This window comes from Phoca vitulina, unplaced genomic scaffold (assembly GCF_004348235.1).
Source record: "Phoca vitulina isolate PV1807 unplaced genomic scaffold, GSC_HSeal_1.0 scaffold9, whole genome shotgun sequence".
Lineage (NCBI taxonomy): Eukaryota > Metazoa > Chordata > Mammalia > Carnivora > Phocidae > Phoca > Phoca vitulina.
Window position 1 is genome coordinate 13,908,739 of NW_022589712.1, and position 18,621 is coordinate 13,927,359.

The window sequence follows — 18,621 nt, forward strand, 5'->3', positions numbered from 1 at the left end:
ATTTAAAAAAATAGAAATTAGGTACATTTATGTGTGAAGAAGATCCTGTTTATGACTTTATGACTAACTAGAACTAAAAGTAAACTTTATTTAAATTTTAGATCACAGAATCAATAAAATTGAGATTCTTGATACCACAGATGTGTGTGCATATGTGTAAATAATGTGTGTGTGTGTGTGTGTGTGTGTGTGTGTGTGAAAAAGAAAGAGAATCTTCTCATGTGTTTAGTAGCCATTTTGGCTTTTTGTAATCAAGGAGCTCTTCAGAGCCTTTAATATGCCAGTGTATTTATCAAACCCCAAGAAATTTACAGATCAATTTCCATTATCCCAGCTTATTTACCAAGTGAATTCATTGTTCTCAGAATACCAATTTTGGAGAAAAAAATAAGTTTGAGAGTTCCTCAAGAACTATCATCCTGAATATATACAACTCCCCTTTTTCAAAATCATTTGACTCCCTATTGACTAGAATAGAGATTTCAAATACTAGACAAATGTAAGAACAGCATATCAGACATTGTTAATAATCACAATCATCTTTCTTGCTTAATCTCAGATTTGGCCTCAGAATCCTGGGCAACACAGTAGTAGGAAGTGATTAGACTTGGGATGGAGATGAAACCAATTTGACATACCCAAGACTTTCCCCCCACACACACACACCACAATGTCGCCTCAGTCTACATTTAAAACCTAATAACTTTATAGAACTAAACCATACTAATCAAGTTTTCCCATACATATCCTGTAATTCTGAACCAACACACCGTCATGATACCATATTGTGATTTCCAACCCAAATGCCCTTCCACACATCTCAGCATATGCAAATGGCTCCCATTCTTTGCAGGTCATCCCAAGGGCCAGAGTCAGCTATAACCTATGAGCTGAGTGTGATCTCTCTAGACTCTACACTACTCACTACTGTATTCCTTGTGTTATGATTCATTTTGCAATCTTCCCAGAGCCTTGCACAATGCCTTGCATATTGAAGATGCTTAATATTTTCTAAGTGGCTGTCAACTTAAAGTTTAACAAGTAACTTCCTATTTGAGTATTATATTTTAAATCCCTCCTTCCTTGAATTCCTATTACAAATCTGCAAAGCCATTCAAAACTAGTTCCATGGAATACAAAGAAAGTTCCCACTGTGTACTTCAATGGGCCACTTTGATCATTTGCAATTTCTATGCTGTGCAGTTGAGAGTTCTGATTATAAAACATGCAATTTCCTTTTTCATCATTCTCTGCCTTACCTCCTGGAAAGAAAAAATAATACCACATTATCTCAAGTGTTCTCATTGATTTCTTCTGGTTACTTCATGTATGTAGAGCCTATCTCAGTTCGATTATAAATTCATGTCAAGGATAGGAACATTATTTTCCACGGTATTTCTATTTCCCACAATGCCAGGACAGATGCTTCCTAAGAGCTCTTTGAGTGAGTGGGTGAACGAATTAATGGACAGATGAGACTGGATGGGCAATCATGCACAATATTAGGTAAATTCTACTAAAATTCAAATGTGAAGACTTAGATGAGACTGTGAAAGGCTTGCATATACTACTTTAACATAGTCACACAGTGAAACTAGTTCACAGGAAATCAAGAAACCACAGAGCCTTTACCAAAACTTTGACAACGTGAATATAGATTTTCTGATCTGTAACTTAAGTATTTTGCAACATGGAACTCAAAAATTCATCACCGGGCCCTTCTAGATCATATACACAGTACACATATACACGAAGGTATTCGTTAAATTTATGCATTTCTGAACTTGCTCTGCCATAAACCAAAACATAGTAAAGATGTGAGAAACTACTGTGAAATCAAACCACTGCCCTTCTCCACCTTCCTTCCATCAAAGCTAGGAGGTAGGTCTTACAAAGCAAATACCTGTTCCACAATCCAGCTACTATCATCTAGAAACCTTCAAAAATCTCAAGATAATATAACATAGACCGCTAAACTCTGGAATTTTTCTCCATCCACAAAGAATCTGACTGTAATAATTGAACATCATCATGTTCTCTAGCTGAGATAAACATTTTGCTATTTTTCCACGGAGGAGCAGAGTATTGTTGTCCAACATTATTCACCAAACAGAACGTGAATATGCATAGCCATCAAATGAGCACTTTTATAAAGTACTTGGGGTAACTGAGACTCAAGTCGATATTGTTGAGCCACTGCAGGAATTTATGATGTACAAAATTGAGCATAACTGATAAAAATCACATGAAGGTCTTTATATCTTCTTCCATGGACTCATGCAATTATGGTATAAATGTACTAATGCCATTGTAACAGAATAATATTGAGCCTTTTAATACTGGTAAGTTAAACAATTAAAGAAACATTAATAACTCATGATTTATAAAAATGTACATATAAAATGTGAAACTCTAATTATATCTCATTTTATCTGAGAATCAGACTGTTTAGGTCTAAATCAGTTCCCTGAGAAGAATCTGTCTCTAAGGTTTGATTAAAACCAATTGAAGAAACATGGAAAGTTCTGTTTACCAAAAGTAAAGAAAAAATTGTGTTTAAGCAGTCATATTTTAATTATCTTTCTGGCTCCTCTCCGGAGAAGTTTGCCTAGACGGAGCAGTCGGACATTCCTAGATTGAAGCAAATTTCTTCCTTTTCCCTCTGCTTTTCAAAGGTAAAATTGTTGCTTTTTAAAAAATGAACATGTTGGAAAAGAGAAAATGAAATGTAAAGATGTTACATAATTTCTTCCTGAAATAACCTTCCAATGTTACCAAACTCTACTGAGGTAGATTTCAGGTCTCCTAATGATGAAAAAGACCCCTAATTATGAGTAAATGTACTGTAAACATTTTGATGCTCTGTCCTTTTCCAATATTTTCTGTCTGCAAATATCTTGCCTACAAATCTCCTGTCTGCCTTACTATGAAATCATTATACCAAAATCTGCTGCTGTATCCAGATTCTACTTGAAAATGCATTCGTAATGGTATGGAAATGATCATGATCAAACACTGCTCTTCATAGTTACCACACAGCTGCTTGATAACGATAAGCCCAAGTTGCTCCGAAATTCTGTACAAAGAGAAAGCATCTCCATGGCTAAAATGAACTGAAATCCATTTCTGACTCATATATAATAATTTTATATAACATTTACATTTTTTGCAAAAAACTTGAAGACATAATACCAGGCATATGGTAGACATTAATAAAGTTTATTGAATTGACGTATTCACCAAATCATTATTTGATGCATTGCTATTGCAAATATTTCCTAAGACCCAGATGTACACATAGATTGCAAGTGATCAAACTCTATGAGGTGAAGGTCATTAAAGCTGTGGTCACTTCCACCCGTCTCTTCAACACTCAGTGTAGGTAATACATCCAGTTCTTACAACACTGTCATTGAAGATTCTAGTTAATGCATAAAGCATTTCACAACAAATTATAACTGTGAAAGAAAGTCACCAAGAAGTGGCATTTGATTTCAGCAAGTAAATTATGGACAGAATAGCCAACTGTCATAGGGGCAAAACACTGCCCAAACAGCCATTATTACAGTTTAGAGAAGTCCATGGAAGTAAAAGATATCTTTTTTTGTTGATGATGCTTGTCATAAAGTTGGTTCTAAAACACGACTCTGGCATCTAGTTTAAATGTGTGACATTGCTGGGCACCTGGGTGGCTCAGTCAGTTAAGCGTCTGCCTTTGGCTCAGGTCATGATCCCAGGGTCCAGGGATCGAGTTCTGTATTGGGCTCCCTGTTCAGCGGGGAGTCTGCTTTTCCCTCTACACTTACCCCTGCTCCTGATCTCTCTCTCACTGTCTCTCTTTCTCAAATAAATAATAAAATCTTTAAAAAACAAACAAACAAACAAACAAAATAAATGTGTGACATTGTAAGGAGCCATCTTTGATAGAGTGGGCAGAGGAAACAATGTAGTCTATTTGCACTCTTCTGGGAAACAACAGATTCTGATATGCAGCAATGAGAACCCAAGAAGAAGAAGCATCAGAAAAAAATAAAGAATGCTTAAAAAAATAAAGAATGCTTTTTCTAAGTATGTTATTTATTCGTTCAATCATGAATTCATCCACTAAATCCTGAGTATATACAGTGTGCCGAATCTTGTTCTGAGCCCTAGAGATAAAACAGTGAAAAGTGCAGGCAAAGCTCTTGAGATACTTTATTCTAGAGGGCGAGAAGGAGATAATAATAAACAAGTAAACAAATGCAAGCTGACTCAGTGAAAAGTATTCGGAAGAAAAACAAGCAAGTGGATGCAAGAGAGAACTCTGGGAAGATTACATTGAGTTGTTAGGTAAAGCCTGAGTAGGTGATACCCAGAGACGGGTAGGATATTAAGGAGCCTACTCTAAAGATCTGGGGGCAGAGGCCTCCAGGCGGAGGACTCAAGTACTGTAAGCTAGATTTAGTCAAGAAAGTAAAAGAAATAGGCTGATGTGGCTACACTACACTTAGCTATGGTCTATGGGAACATGGTATAAGAAAAGTAGGTTGGGACAAGATTACGTAGAACCTTCTTGGCAGTGCTAAGGATTACAGGTTGTATTTAAAGTACAGTGAAAACTCGTTGGAGAGCTTTAAGCAGCAGCATGACATGATGTGATTTTGTTTTTAAATTTCTTTTTTAAGTATGCTCCACACCCAGCGTGGAGCCCAACACAGGACTTGATCTCACAACCCTGAAATGGAGACCTGAGCTGAAATCAAGAGTCTAACACCCAACGACTGAGCCACCCAGGCGCCCTGATGTGATTATGTTTTTTTTTTTTTTTAAAGATTTTATTTATTTATTTGACAGAGAGAGAAACAGCAAGAGAGGGAACACAAGCAGGGGGGAGTGGAAGAGGGAGAAGCAGGCTTCCCGCGGAGCAGAGAGCCAGATGCAGGGCTCAATCCCAGGGTACTGGGATCACAACCTGAGCCGAAGGCAGATGCTTAACAACTGAGCCACCCAGGCGCCCCTGTGATTACGTTTTTAAAAGATCACTCGGCTGTCATTTAGAGAATGTATTGTTTTGGGGTTGTGGGAGAGAAACTAATTGGTGGCTTTTGTGGTAGTTCCTGTGAGAGATGATAGAAGCTTGGACTATGGTTATAGCCAATGGAGAGGGAGAGATTTGGATGAACTGGGGATACATTTTGGAGGTTGAGACAAGGTGACTTGCTAATTAATTAGAAGAGGGGTAAAAAAAAAAAGAGAGACAAAACAAAGATAACATCTAAATTTTGACTAGAGTGAGTGGAACAATTTGAAGAGGAACAGGTTTGGAGGGGGTGGATATCCGCAGTTCTGCTTCTGAGATGTCTGTTAAACATAATAATAGCACCTACCTTGTAGAGAAAATAAGAAACATATGTAAAACATTTAGATCAGAACCTAACACACAGTAATGGTTCAATAAATATTAACCAGTATAATTATTCTTCAAATGGAGCCATAAAGGTAGTTGAGAACGTAAAAGTGTTCCATGAGATCAGGACTGAAGATATAAATCTGGGAGTGATACAGAGTTTGGGGCTGCCCAAACCATAAAACTTAATTTTTTCAACTTTTGTTTTGAAAAAAAACTTTCTTTTAATTTATATTTCTGCATAATGGACCAATACTTCTATAAAATCCAACAAAAATGAATTACCTTACAAATAAAATAAGACATACAAAGTACAACTGACTAATGTGCTTGGATACCAAGGCATGCTATGAAAGTTTCTAAATGTTACTCTCAGTTTCTGTACTTCTCTCTCATTACAGACCAGTAAGGAACAATTTCCAGACCAACAGCAGTCCAGGGGATACACTTTGAAGAACACTAGTACCCAAAGCCATGATGTGGCTAGAGAAAGAAGGCCCTGGAGCAAAACCTGAAACATATATTTAACTCAAGTAGATAGAGAAGGGGATGGGGGAAAGCCAGGAGGCTGTTCAGTAAGGGAGCCTGAAATAAGAATTACACTGGTTGAATGTAGGGACGCACACAAAGCAATGGGAAATCACATATATTTACAAGTAAACAGTTTTAAGGAGGTATAAGAAAAAAGCCTAATCATTCCAGCCAGGAACTCACTCCTCTTCCCACAGATGTCACATCTGAAGAGAGACACCCGCTTCCCTAATTCGCCCTCACAAACACTTCAATTTAATCATCGGAGATGCAATCTAGCGCTCATGATGCATTAAGCACCCAAAGCTTCTTCACTACCAAGCTGGGCTCCGCTAGCGAAGGGAACAATTATCAGACCTGATAGCTACCGAGCTGTCCCCAAAGGATGCTCCAGGCCCCTAGCATCAACATCTCTGTTAGTAATTCACGACTCTTGCCTTGTCATCGGCTTTTCTCGCTCAAAACTCTGGTTCCAGTGTCCCAGACGCCTGGGACAGAATATATGCCCCCAGACCAGATCTGAAATAATTCTTAAGGGAAAAGGGTCAGATTTCTGGGTGAGGACGTCAATAAAGTAAAGAACTCTTCATACGGTCGAGTCCTTTCGTGAACAAAACTTGCTTAACTCCACAGTTCCTTGAAGCCCCACGCAGGACCTGCTTCCCCTGGGAGTGCGCTGCTGCAGCTCCCCCCCAGCCCCCCCCCCCCCTTTAAAGACAAGCTTCTGGTTTCCAGCAGTCTCCCAGAGCGCACGAGAAAATAACGCGGGCTGCGGGCGAACGTGAAGTTGAAGGAGCCCAGCCGCCAGAGCCTCTCCAATCAAGGAAGGCTCCCAGGTCCCCGAGGCTCCCCGCGAAGCTCCGCGGTAGACCCCCGCACCGTGGGCGCGGAGCCGAGGCGAGCGCGCGGGGGCCGGGCCGCCGGGAGGGGCGGGGCCGTGACTCACGCGGCCGCGCGCCGGGGGAAGAAGCGGCACCTCGGGCCGAGCCGGGCGAGGGGCTGCGCCCGCCCGCGGGGCGCATGCGCGCTGCCGAGCGGCTCCCGCTCCCTCCCCGCCCACCCTCCCTCCTCCCCTTCCCCTCTCCCCTCCATCCTAGCCTCTCTCCCTCTCTCCTCGCCCGCTGGGTGCTGAAGTTGGGCGGATGGCAGCAAACCCGCTCCGCTAGAGGACCGAGCAGCCCAGCCTCGCGCCCCCGGACCCATCGGTGCGCTGCCCACACCTCCAGGCGACTGGGTAAGATGTTGCCTCTGAAACCGAGCGGTGCTAAGTAAATGACATCAAAATGTCTGCTTTGCACCGATGGATGAATTTTTAAAAGGTGGTGGCTGGGGGAGGTGAAGGAGAGAGGGGGCGGAGAGTGCAACTGCCGGAGCCCAGGCGGAGGTGTCTGCGGGCGCGGGGGTCTTGGCGCCGGCTGCGGCGCCGCGGGAGGGAGCGGGGGCCGCGCCGCAGGTTTGGGAAGTTGAATCCCGCGTTGCTGCCACCGCGCGGTCCGCTCGCCGCCCTCCAGCTGCTGCGGAGAGGCTGGGCGAGTGTCCTGCCCGCCCGGGGAGCCCTCGGTCGGGTCTGCAGCGGCGACCTGGGCGCCTTCGGGGAACCGGCAGAGAGGGCCGGGGGCGGCAGGGACCCCGCGGGGCCGCGAGGTCCTGCGGGATTTTCGTGGTTGTTTGTTAGAAAACCGAATGTGAAATTAACGGTGCCCAATCCACCGATCACCTCGGGGTGGTATTTTTTTTTCTTTCATTACCTTTAGTTAAATGCACTAACCAGGTGGGGTATGTGTAAGTCAAAGGGATTGCAAAATGCATACCTAGAGCATCGGTGAGCTATCTGAGTGTGTGTGTGTGTGTAGGGCGTGGGGGTCTCTTTTGTTCCTCCCCTCCCGTTAGTCGTAGGAAAGGGAGTTTTTGTGTGCTCGGTTTAGGGTAGGTCTCACAGCCACCGGGGGGACCAGGAGGAGGAACGCCCACCAAACCCCTTAGCCACTGCCCCGGTGGGTGTATCCGGGACTCCCCTGCTGGGGGTGATGATGATTCTTTTTATTATGGATGGAATCACAGTTTAATAGCTTCCTCTTCGCCAGCCTCCTTCCTCCTCTCCTCTTCTTGTGCTGCGGCAGAGTCTGGATGCAGACGCTCGGCCGTTTCCTCTTCTCCCTACCTCCCTGTCTCCGTGAAAAATGTCGGAGGACTTGAGGATGGCGGAGGGACGGAGCTGGCCTCGGAAGCCGCGGATGGGGAGATGCTCCTCGCGAGCGGGAGGCTGTTGGCAGCGCGTCCCGGGCAGCCCGCGCCAGCCTCGGGTGTCGCTGGGCTCCTGGAGACTGAGAAGGGGTCGCCTGGCCAAAAAGATGCCCGCCGTGCGGGGACCCGCCCTGCGTTCTCCGCCTCCATCCGGAGCCCGGGACACTGCTCACCTGGGACAATCTTAGTCGCTCCAGGAAGACTGACCCTGGCTCCCGGCATAGTTTTCCTAACCTCCCTGACCCTTCGATAAATGGCTCCTCCTTTAAAAGAGTCTCTGGAAGGTTTGTCTGGAGAACTTTGAAAGCTTCCCATAGTTGTTTCTTTCTTTCTTTTTCTTTCTTTCTTTCTCTTTCTTTCTTTCTTTCTTTCTTTCTTTCTTTCTTTCTTTCTTTCTTTTTCTTTTTCTTTCTTTCTTTCTTTCTTTTCCTTTCTTTTCTTTTCTTTCTTTCCTTCCTTCCTTCCTTCCTTCCTTCCTTCCTTCCTTCCTTTCTGTTAGATTATTTTACAGGGAGATTATTTCCATCATGGGAAGGCTATCATAAATAATAGAAATCTTATAGTTTGGTTCCCATTTAGAATAAACATTTCTGAGACTGGATGTTATCTGCATTTCCGGCGTTCATACATACCGGTTTTCCCGGTAATGAATCCTTCTGAAATCATTTAATTGGAAATATGAGAAACAGTTTTTACCGTTGTAGTAGAAAATAATGTTTTCCTCCTGGTCGCATAGCTCCTAGACACTATGTGTATTAAATAATTTTGAAAACTGAAACACTTTAAATTGTATTTGTTTCTAAAGACTTTTGTAGTAATAGTAGCAGGTACCCGTGAAATATACATTATAGCACTAATATCAAATGCAAAGGTGATTTGTACTCATTAGTTTAAATGAATGAGCAATTTGATCTCCTCCAGTTAAGTTACTGTTATTAAGCCATTTCTTCTGTTAGCATGAACTAAAACAATAATTAGCACACTCATGGGAGAGTAGATTTACTGAGTATTTTTATAATCTTAAAAAAAAACTATATTTAGAGAAACCATGGGAGGGTAGTTTATGATATTCCGAGATGATAAAACAAGTGTTTATTATTATGAGAAGATTGGATGGTATAATTTATTAAATAAGATGAATCTCCATGTCAGTGACATCTGATCTCAGAACTATGGGCACTCATCCTTCCTCCTAAATTTGTGGTCTGAAAGATGAAGAAAACCACCTAATTTACAAACAACGTAAGGTATCTATTATACCAACTTAGATGTTTTTTTGCTCTGGTTTCTCAATGATTCCTTGGTGTTTAGTCCAAATGGAAGAGAATTAACAAGGAGAGTTAATTTGCTGTCTGTGTTCAATTCTAAGGCATCCCAGGTTTTCCTTCTCAAATAGATACCTCTCTGCTTTTAGGGATCTCCCTACAAGGTCCAAATTTATTTGAACTCAATATTGAAAGTCTAAGTCATTGTCATCCATATGGACTTCTTATACTTTTTCTTAATAGTAATATTCCTTAACATTTCCTACCACTAGGGCCTGGGACTTTGTAGACAAGGAGAAATATATATTTATTTATAATATGTGTATTCTAACTTATTTGATCTTATTATAACAGCCAAGTAAAAGTAAATGATCTAAATCTAAATTGATAAAAATTTTGGTTGACTCATAAGCTAAAAAGTAAGAAAGCATTTACCTGTTAATCTACAGTTGTAGAGACAATGGCCTTTGCATTAGAAGTCATTTGCTGAAAGACATGAGCTTTTCTGGAAAAGTGGAAGGTGGGCATGGACAAAGAGATATGGAGCCAAGAGGAATGGAAATCCATCCAACTGCATTTCTGCTAAGAATCCTTTTTCTGATAGTCCAGCTCTGCTTACTTAACAATGAAAATATTGTACCACCCAGGAAAGCAAATATATGCCCTGTGCAGGAGAATAATACTATGTGATGTGTAAAAGCATTTTAGTTCATCTGACTAGTATAATTAGAGTAAAAGTATGAATGCATTGTAGAGGTTTCAGATTGTATGACATTAACAGGGGGTTGTCCTGGATCCTCAGAAATATTATAAGTTTTCATGGAAAGTTTAAAAAAAACGTTCCTTAGATGTATGTAGCCAGGACTTTCAGTGTTAGACTGACAAGTCTTATCTTCCCTATCTCTTTCCCTCTCCACTTATCCCCCAAAGACTTTCCTACTATCCAAAGAAAGTCATTTAGACTGGTTCTCCTGCTATTGTGCCAACATCTAGCACAATATCTGGCAAAAGACAGGTGTTAAATAAGTATTTCTTAAATGAATAAATGTTGCAGAATTGATGTGGCTCATGAAAGCCTTTGGGATTACATTTATTAAAAGGAGTGCTCATGCTCATTACTAAGTACACTTGTTTGAGATCCTAAAGATCCTATTCATGGTCTAACATCTTTGAAGGAAGCAATTTTTAGAATTGTCACTCTGTGAATATGCATACTATTAATATAACATTTGTATTCTTGATTTGTTTACAAATTATAAAGGCACTAAATGCTTATTTTAGATCCCCTAGAGCACATAAAAATATATGAAACAGAAAATTAAGATTACATGGATATGATGAATAGGAACTTTGGGTCAAGCTGACCCTAGCTTATGTCCTGGCTTCTCCATGTAAGAGCTTTCTCAGGGTGGTCATGTTACTTACCTGTTCTGAGTCTCAGTTTCTTCGGATATTCAACAGGGATAAAGACCCACTTCCTAAGATGTTTGTAAGCATAAAGGTAATGCAGTGTATATACGGTGCTGAACATATGCCTGGCATGTACTAAGAACTTATAATTATCCCAATGCCCAGAGAATTGCTATTGAAGTTACAAGGTAGTTTACCCCATTATGCATAATGTGTACTATTTTTTTAAATAATTAGAATCATATTGTAAAATTTCATACTTTTTTAAAAATTAGCATTACTTTGTTGGTGTTTCCCAAGAAATTTCCCTTCCCTGCTGGAGGACCTGCAGGGCATTCATTGAAGTTTCTCATCAGAATGCAATCAATTAAGTTGAATTATAAAACCGCATCAGATTGGAATTGTATCTTATCTCAGATTTTCAGCTGGAGGTAAAATTTAAAATACCAAAACTTAAAGCCAGTTTTGGTATTTTTAATACAATTAGTAACTGGAAAATAATTCAATGTATGGACATCTTAATTTACTTAGCCTTTGTTTTATTTTTAGATTTTTATGTTATTTCCCATATTTTACTATTGTAACTGATGTACATCCTTATGCCTGGCTTTTGTCTGCTTATCTGTTTAGCATTTTGTGTGTATGTGTGTGTATGTGTGTGTGTGTGTGTTTGTGTAGGCTTGATGCTTAGCCAGAACCTCCAGTTCTCACCAACATAATATCATCTTTTGAAAAATCTTTGCTAACTTGATAGGTGAAAATGGTATTTTTCAAACTTTTATTTCTTTTGTCACTAATGCTAATAACTTTTTTGACATGTCCCATTTTTTTTTCTTTTTGGTGTTAAAGGATGGCTTGTTCAAGTCTTTTGCCCATTTTTCTCTTGGTGTTCTGGTGTATTTTTCTTATTTCTTTAAGTGCTAATGTGAATTTTTAAAAATGGCAGAAGCAAACAAAGAAAGGAAATGCTTAGTGACAAAGAGGGCATGTGGCAGAGACTCCAGAGATCTTTGCGGCCGAACCAGACTCCAGCTTAGCTGGAGTGGAGCAAACATCACCAAAGTCTGGAGGTGGATCAGCCACAGGATTAGGACTGCTTTGCTGTCCATAACATAGTGCCACCTGTCACTGTACCTGGGCGTTCCCTTTCAGAAGCCCAGGGTCACTTAATAGTTAGGGTATGCTGTTTTTCTGTTTGAGCACTGTGCTCACACACACTCACACCTTACTACATGATCAGTTCCCAGATTTTCATGGATTGTTTCTGTCATTGCCAATGCTGTAGGAGAACTTGTGGGTTTTCCTGAGATTTAAAAGGAAATATAGGAGTAGCTGGAGGACCTGCAGGGCATTCATTGAAGTTTCTCATCAGAATGCAATCAATTAAGTTGAATTATAAAACCGCATCAGATTGGAATTGTATCTTATCTCAGATTTTCAGCTGGAGGTAAAATTTAAATATTTAAAAGGTGAAAATCTAATCTAGTCTGTTAATGAATTCTGTATCTATAGTGTTTCACATGATTCAGCATCTTATAAGCTCCTGGTTTTGACTTTTTAAATTCCATAACTTTTGACAAATTTGGTTTCAAAAGCTTGAGTATTTAGCTGGAAAAATCTGCAAAGTCCCTTAGATAAGAAACTACCTAGAAAGGGTAAACAGTTATATGACTGCTGGTTCTGGTTTATCAAATATAGTAAAACCTCAGTAATTCAGCATGAGTGAACTTGGAATTTATAATGAATGGGAGGTCCCAATAGGAAAAGCAGTAAGTTGTGGTGGAAGGAGAGATCTTGTTTCAAAGAGAACTGGATTTGAATTCTTGCTCTACTCTTTACTAGATGTGTAGGCTTTTTCATTAAATTATATAAATGCTTCATACTTGGAATTCTAGCATGAGTAATAAGTATCTAAAAGCTCTCTGAATTTCTTAAACTTTGTGTTTGAGATTTTTTTAAAAATCTGTGTCAATAAATATAATTTTATTATAGACAGTGAATGTGGTTCACAAAGCAAATACTTACTTCCTTGTATTAGGTTACAGGCTTTTCGTAGTACTGCTGATTGTCTATTGAAATACAAAGGTTATAATTCAAGAGCCATGACATTACAATAAAACAGACACAACCCAAGGGAAATTATGACATAAATGAAATGAGCAGGTAAGTGTTTATTTCATTTCTTCAGTTATCTCAGGTCTTCCCAATGGCATAGTGAGTTAAATCCAGTGAAAACTCTTTTGTTAAAGTTGACAACACCGTCTCTATTCTAGTCTCAGTGAAAGGCAGGGGCTTGTTTTGGGTGTGTTATGAAAGGCTATCTAATCTAGAGATTCTATGAATCAGTTTTGGTTCTAGGAAGACAAACCCATGTCTTCACCCTGTTTCTCTCACCTCTTCCACTTAGTCAGTCTTCAGTTAATCAAAATCAACAAATATTTGAAAGTCTGCTATATGAAAAGTGGCAATCTATGTGATTTAATTTAGAAGATGTGAAAAAGAATGTGGAAAATCACCCTTGAAAGAAAGGCACTTTTTTAAAGCAGAGAATGGAGTTCTGTAGAATGAGCCCAGATTTGGGATTCAAATAACCAGAAATTTAGCCTTAACTTTATGGAGCCTTGGTATCATCATTTATAAAATTGAAGACCTGATAGTGTAGATCTCAAAAATGTGCAAGGATTAAATGAAATTATGTCTGCAAAAAGGTTTCAAATACTGGCAATCACTATGTGAGTGTTAGATACTGTGCTAGAGTTAAATAATTTAAATTAATCCAAGAAACCTCATGTAGATGGTAAGTGCTTGAAGGGATTTTAATTTCTTGCCAGTATTTGTCTTCACTAATGGGACTTTATTAATGTTGAAGGTGTTCTCTGTGTGTTTGCTGTCTTATCCTTTCCTGACCAGCTTGTTTAACCAACCAGTGAAAGGAACATCCATTCATTCATAAACACTCTTAAGCACCTACTACGTGCTGGCCTCTGTGATAAGATTTTTTAATGCAAAAATTGATTAAACATGGCCCCTTTCTGCAAGGACTTCACAATAAATTCTTCAATTTATTATTTTGCTTCTATCTAATGAGCACTGATCATTCTGTTTACAAATCATAATGAGTAATCCTTAATGAGTAAGGATCTCCTTAGGATTCAGCAGTTTTAGGCTGATTGACCTCAGAGTGTAGACTTCTCTCCTCCAAATGAAAGCAATGAAGCAGAGACTCAGATAAGGGGAAGGGAAAGCAGGAAGTGGCTCTCACTGGTGGATGATTTAACAACCACCTCCACATCCAGACAACGAAAGACTGGAGGCTTAATGCTCTTTGTGAATCCACCCCAACTCCAGTTTCTCCCTCATTAAAGAACATGTCTGTATACATCTGTACTGTGCCCTTTTCCCCCTCACTTAAAAATTACCCTGAATGATCATTAAAATATTTTTTAAAGTATATTAAAATGTTGGGGGAGGGGTGAGCAAAGGGAATCAGAGGGAGTGATATCCCCACCTTCCTTAGGATTCACATTTCCTGTGTAATAAAAATATAAAATTTTCTCCTGACACTGTTGTAGTTCCTTCTTTGATAATAATCTTTTTGTAATGTAGTAAATTGACCAGAAATCCAGAATACTCTTTTCAGATTACATTTGATTTTGGAGAAAGAAAACCATCTTCAGTACCTACTTGTTGAAATCATTAGGGTAACCTCTTAACCTAGCAACTAAATGTATCTTGATCTAGGAAGATTTGATATCACTTATAATATCAGGGTAAAGACTTCAAATCCTCCCTAGAAAAATGTGAATAGATAGTTAATTTACCTATATGTAGTAATGAAAGACATTGACATTATGAATGAATTAACTTGAAGGTAAGCTACACCCTCATTTCAGCCACTAAATTTAACTTGCTTGTCATTAAGCCTTTAACTGGGCTGTTAATAAGTAACCATATGTGATAATTTGAGATTTGAACCTATTTCTTTCTCAGTTTATTTCTACTCAGCACTACCATACTATGCAGCATTTTCCTGTGCCCTGTGAGTTTAGTATGATCAAGACTTACATAGGGATGCCTGGGTGGCTCAGATGGTTAAGCATCTGCCTTCGGCTCAGGTCATGATCCCAGGGTCCTGGGATCGAGCCCCACATCGGGCTCTGTGCTCAGCAGAGAGCCTGCTTCTCCCTCTCCCTCTGCCTGCCTGTCTGCCTACTTGTGATCTCTCTCTCTCTCTCTCTGTCAAATAAATAAATAAAATCTTTAAAAAAAGAAAAAAGACTTACATAAAAACAAAGGAAAAACCAGTATCTTTTATGGGGGGCACTAAGGCATAGACATGCTATAAAGCAGTACAGTGACCTAGATAACTTACTTACGACTAACTGAATGCTGTATTTTGGAGTATTAAATACTCTAATGTAAATTAGAGTATTAAATATTCCATTGTGAATTGGAGTAGTATCCTCACCTACTGTGTGGGTGAAACTTGACATTTGACTTACCTTTGATCTCTTTTTAGTAGTAGTAGTATGATTGGTAATATAAGTATTATTTCTAAACAGATAAATTGAAAAGAAAGGAGTAGCAATTCTTTTTGTATATCTAACATTTTACAGAAAATAGGTGTTTGTTATTTTATATAATTTTTAGGATAGTTACATAATTTTTGCCTGAAATTTAAAACACATCAAGAACTCAAATATTAAATCTATCAGGAAAAGAAAATAAAACAACCCAGCTGTTTTATTCTCTTTTGGTAGTCAGGAATAAACTGGCTTGATTTTCGTATCTCTGTTAGTTTACGAGTAAATAATATTGGCCATTTTGATTATGCTATCAGAGCCTGTGTTTTCTTACCCTGCTCATGTCCAGCAATCTGTTTTTGCTGTTGAAGAAATATTTTAGACTAAATTATCTTTAGTAAATCCAATGCCTAATGACCCACCCATATTTATATAAATGCTGGATTTAGTGGAAGGATATATTTATTTATCATTTTTAATGCTAAAAACCAAGAGATAGAGAATCCTTATTCACTGGTATAGTCTTCAAAGTTTAATATTTTGAAAAGGTAATTTTATGTGTCAGTGTCTGAGTGTATGTGTGCATTTCCCCTTTTTGTTCATTGGTTGAGAGAGAGAAACAGACCTGGTGCCAAGTGTTTAGGAGGAAAAGATGCATAAGTTAGAGTACAAGGAGAAGAACCAGTGAGATGAGAAGGAAAGTCAAGTAGAAGGAAGACTGGGCTCAGAAAACAAGACCATTAGCTAAAAACTCATATCTTCAAGTATATCATTCAATATATTATTACATAATTCTGCTATATTATGTAACCACTTCCAATTTCATGAATTTGTGTGACCTAATCTTAAGAAGGTAATTTTTTTTCATTAATTCAGTAATTTCATTGACTGAACATCTGAGTAATGCAAGTGGTGTTTTATGATGTAGAATTTCATTAAATAAATGTTAATTCCAGGAAGCAAAAAATGTGAAGCACTTTTCTTGACCTGACATAGGTTTTGTTGAATAGTTAAAAATATTTGTGGGTAATACCAACATTCACTCACATCTATTAAAAATCTGCTCCGGGGGCACCTGGGTGGCTCAGTCGTTAAGCGTCTGCCTTCGGCTCAGGTCATGATCCTAGGGTCCTGGGATCGAGCCCTGCATCGGGCTCCCTGCTCAGCGGGAAGCCTGCTTCTCCCTCTCCCACTCCCTCTGCTTGTGTTCCCTCTCTCGCTGTGTCTCTCTCTGTCAAATAAATAAAATCTTTAAAAAAAAAAAAAAATCTGCTCCAATTTTTTCTTTTTAAATGTAACTATTCCAAAGTCCATCTTATATAAAATCCATTTTATTTTCATGATATAAAGAGACTTTTACATTTTGATTTAAAATACCTGCAACGAATAAATGCACATGCTAAGATTTGTTTTATTGAGCAGTGGGCAGTGCAGTGGCTTAATGGGGAAACTATTTATTAAGATTTCAGTTAGGGGTGGGGAGGAGTGACAAGTGTGCTTGGAGAAGATTATCTGCTCATTGTCATTGAGATTATTTTTAAGGGAATGTGGATTTATGGCTTAGTAGGATCACCGAATGTAGTTACTCAGTGATGCTACTGGTTACAACCAAAATCAACTTTGGCATTTAGTGTGCTGACCTCTGACCCCTAGCCCTGGGAGTTCTAGCCTGGTTAGATCTCAGGGAAGAAGAAAGAGTTCATGTGTTTGAGGGTAGAGTCCACAATTTGAAAAATGAAATCAGAGGGAGGCAGAAATAACAGAGAAAGTGATCTTTTGGTGCGCCTAAAAATACGGCCTGTGTGCGTCTGATTTTCCAAGTATTTGCATTAGATTGCCAAGTTTTCTTCAGGTTTAGCTTGTCGTCAGTTTCACCTTTTTTGTTTCCTGGCTCCTTTCTTGTAATTAATGCAACTAATTAGAGCCCTGCTCTGTAGCTGGAAATAGTAAAACTAAATAAGCCATATTTAAGATGTAAGGGCCTAAAGACCAGTTGAAGAAAGAAATATGTATGTAAATTGCTCTTGCTCTTCTATTCTAGGAGAGAAACAAAGTGCTGCGAGAACTCAGGTACTTTAGATTAATTTTTGATGGCCAGACCCAGGACCTGGCAAAAGTTTCACAGAGGTTGTGACATTTTTCTCAAGTTATTGAAAGAGAATTTTGACAGGCAGACAGGCAAACAAAGGCCTTCTGGGCTTAAAGACAATGTAAATAAAGGTGCAGAACTAGGAGCATTCGAAAAATACTCCGTGGCACAGTTATCCAGAAGTATATAATACTTGCAGGGAATCACAAGATGGTAAGGCCAGAAAGAAGGCAGGTACTGATGAGCATTGAGATGCGTGTGAGAAGCCAGCCAGGCTCAGAGCACCACAGTGCTGTTCAAGGAGGGGGTGTGGGTTAAGAACTGTCTTCATCAGGTCTGGGCCATGGTGGGGAGCTGGAGGGGAGCAGCAACAGGATTTTAGCTGTCCAGGTGAGAGAAGCCAAGCCCGGACTGGGAAACAGAGAAAGGCCCAATCCACGGCAGTGGGAAGGTGACATTTTGAGAACATGTTCAACTCCGAGCCTCAGGACTTGGTCACCAGTGAGATTTAGAAGATGTGAAAGGCACCTCGAAGCCGAGCTGGACGATTTGAGCCTGTGTGTCTGGGTAATACAGGTGCCACTGAGATGTGAAAACAACCCGATGAAGAGGGTAGGGAGGAAATAAGCTGAGTTTACTTGAAGAAGTAGTTTGATGTACCCATCAGAGTTAAAAGCCTAGTTGATTGTGTAGGAAGCGACAGGTCTGCTCTTGGGCTACGTCCGCAGAGACACACGGTGTCTAGAGTGAAGCTGGTGACAGTTCTGCATATTCAAACCACAGCTGGAACGTTATTATTTTGAATTTCTTTCCTTCCGGACACCGTGGTTGGAGGTTTGCAATACAGATGGTAAAATTAACAAAATCCGGTAGTTCATGTAAGAAGTGATTGGACGAATCTGTACTTTCTGAACCTGGAATAGAGCGGTTCCCCTTAGAGAATATGTGTATTTCACCATTTGGAGAAGAGTCATGGGAGTAATTAGATTAATTAAAAATTGCCCCAGTGATATAATGGGAATAATAAAACCACGTGGCAGAGTTGTAGAGAGAGAATGTGTGCGGAGGTCCTGGCACACGTTTGGTATTCAGTGCATCTTAGCTCTTAATGTTACTCTTAAGAACAGCATTAGGGGCGCCTGGGTGGCTCAGTCGATTAAGCATCTGGCTCTT

General features: G+C 39.7%; 1 protein-coding gene across 1 annotated transcript in view; it reads left to right on the forward strand.

The window, feature by feature from the left end:
- The first annotated feature begins 6,968 nt into the window (after nucleotides 1-6,968).
- Nucleotides 6,969-18,621, forward strand: part of RGS17 (regulator of G protein signaling 17) — a 92,988-nt gene continuing 81,335 nt past the window's right edge. The window contains exon 1 of the mRNA XM_032407627.1: nucleotides 6,969-7,151. The gene's annotated coding sequence lies outside the window, so the exon portion shown is untranslated. The remainder of the gene's footprint in view (nucleotides 7,152-18,621) is intronic.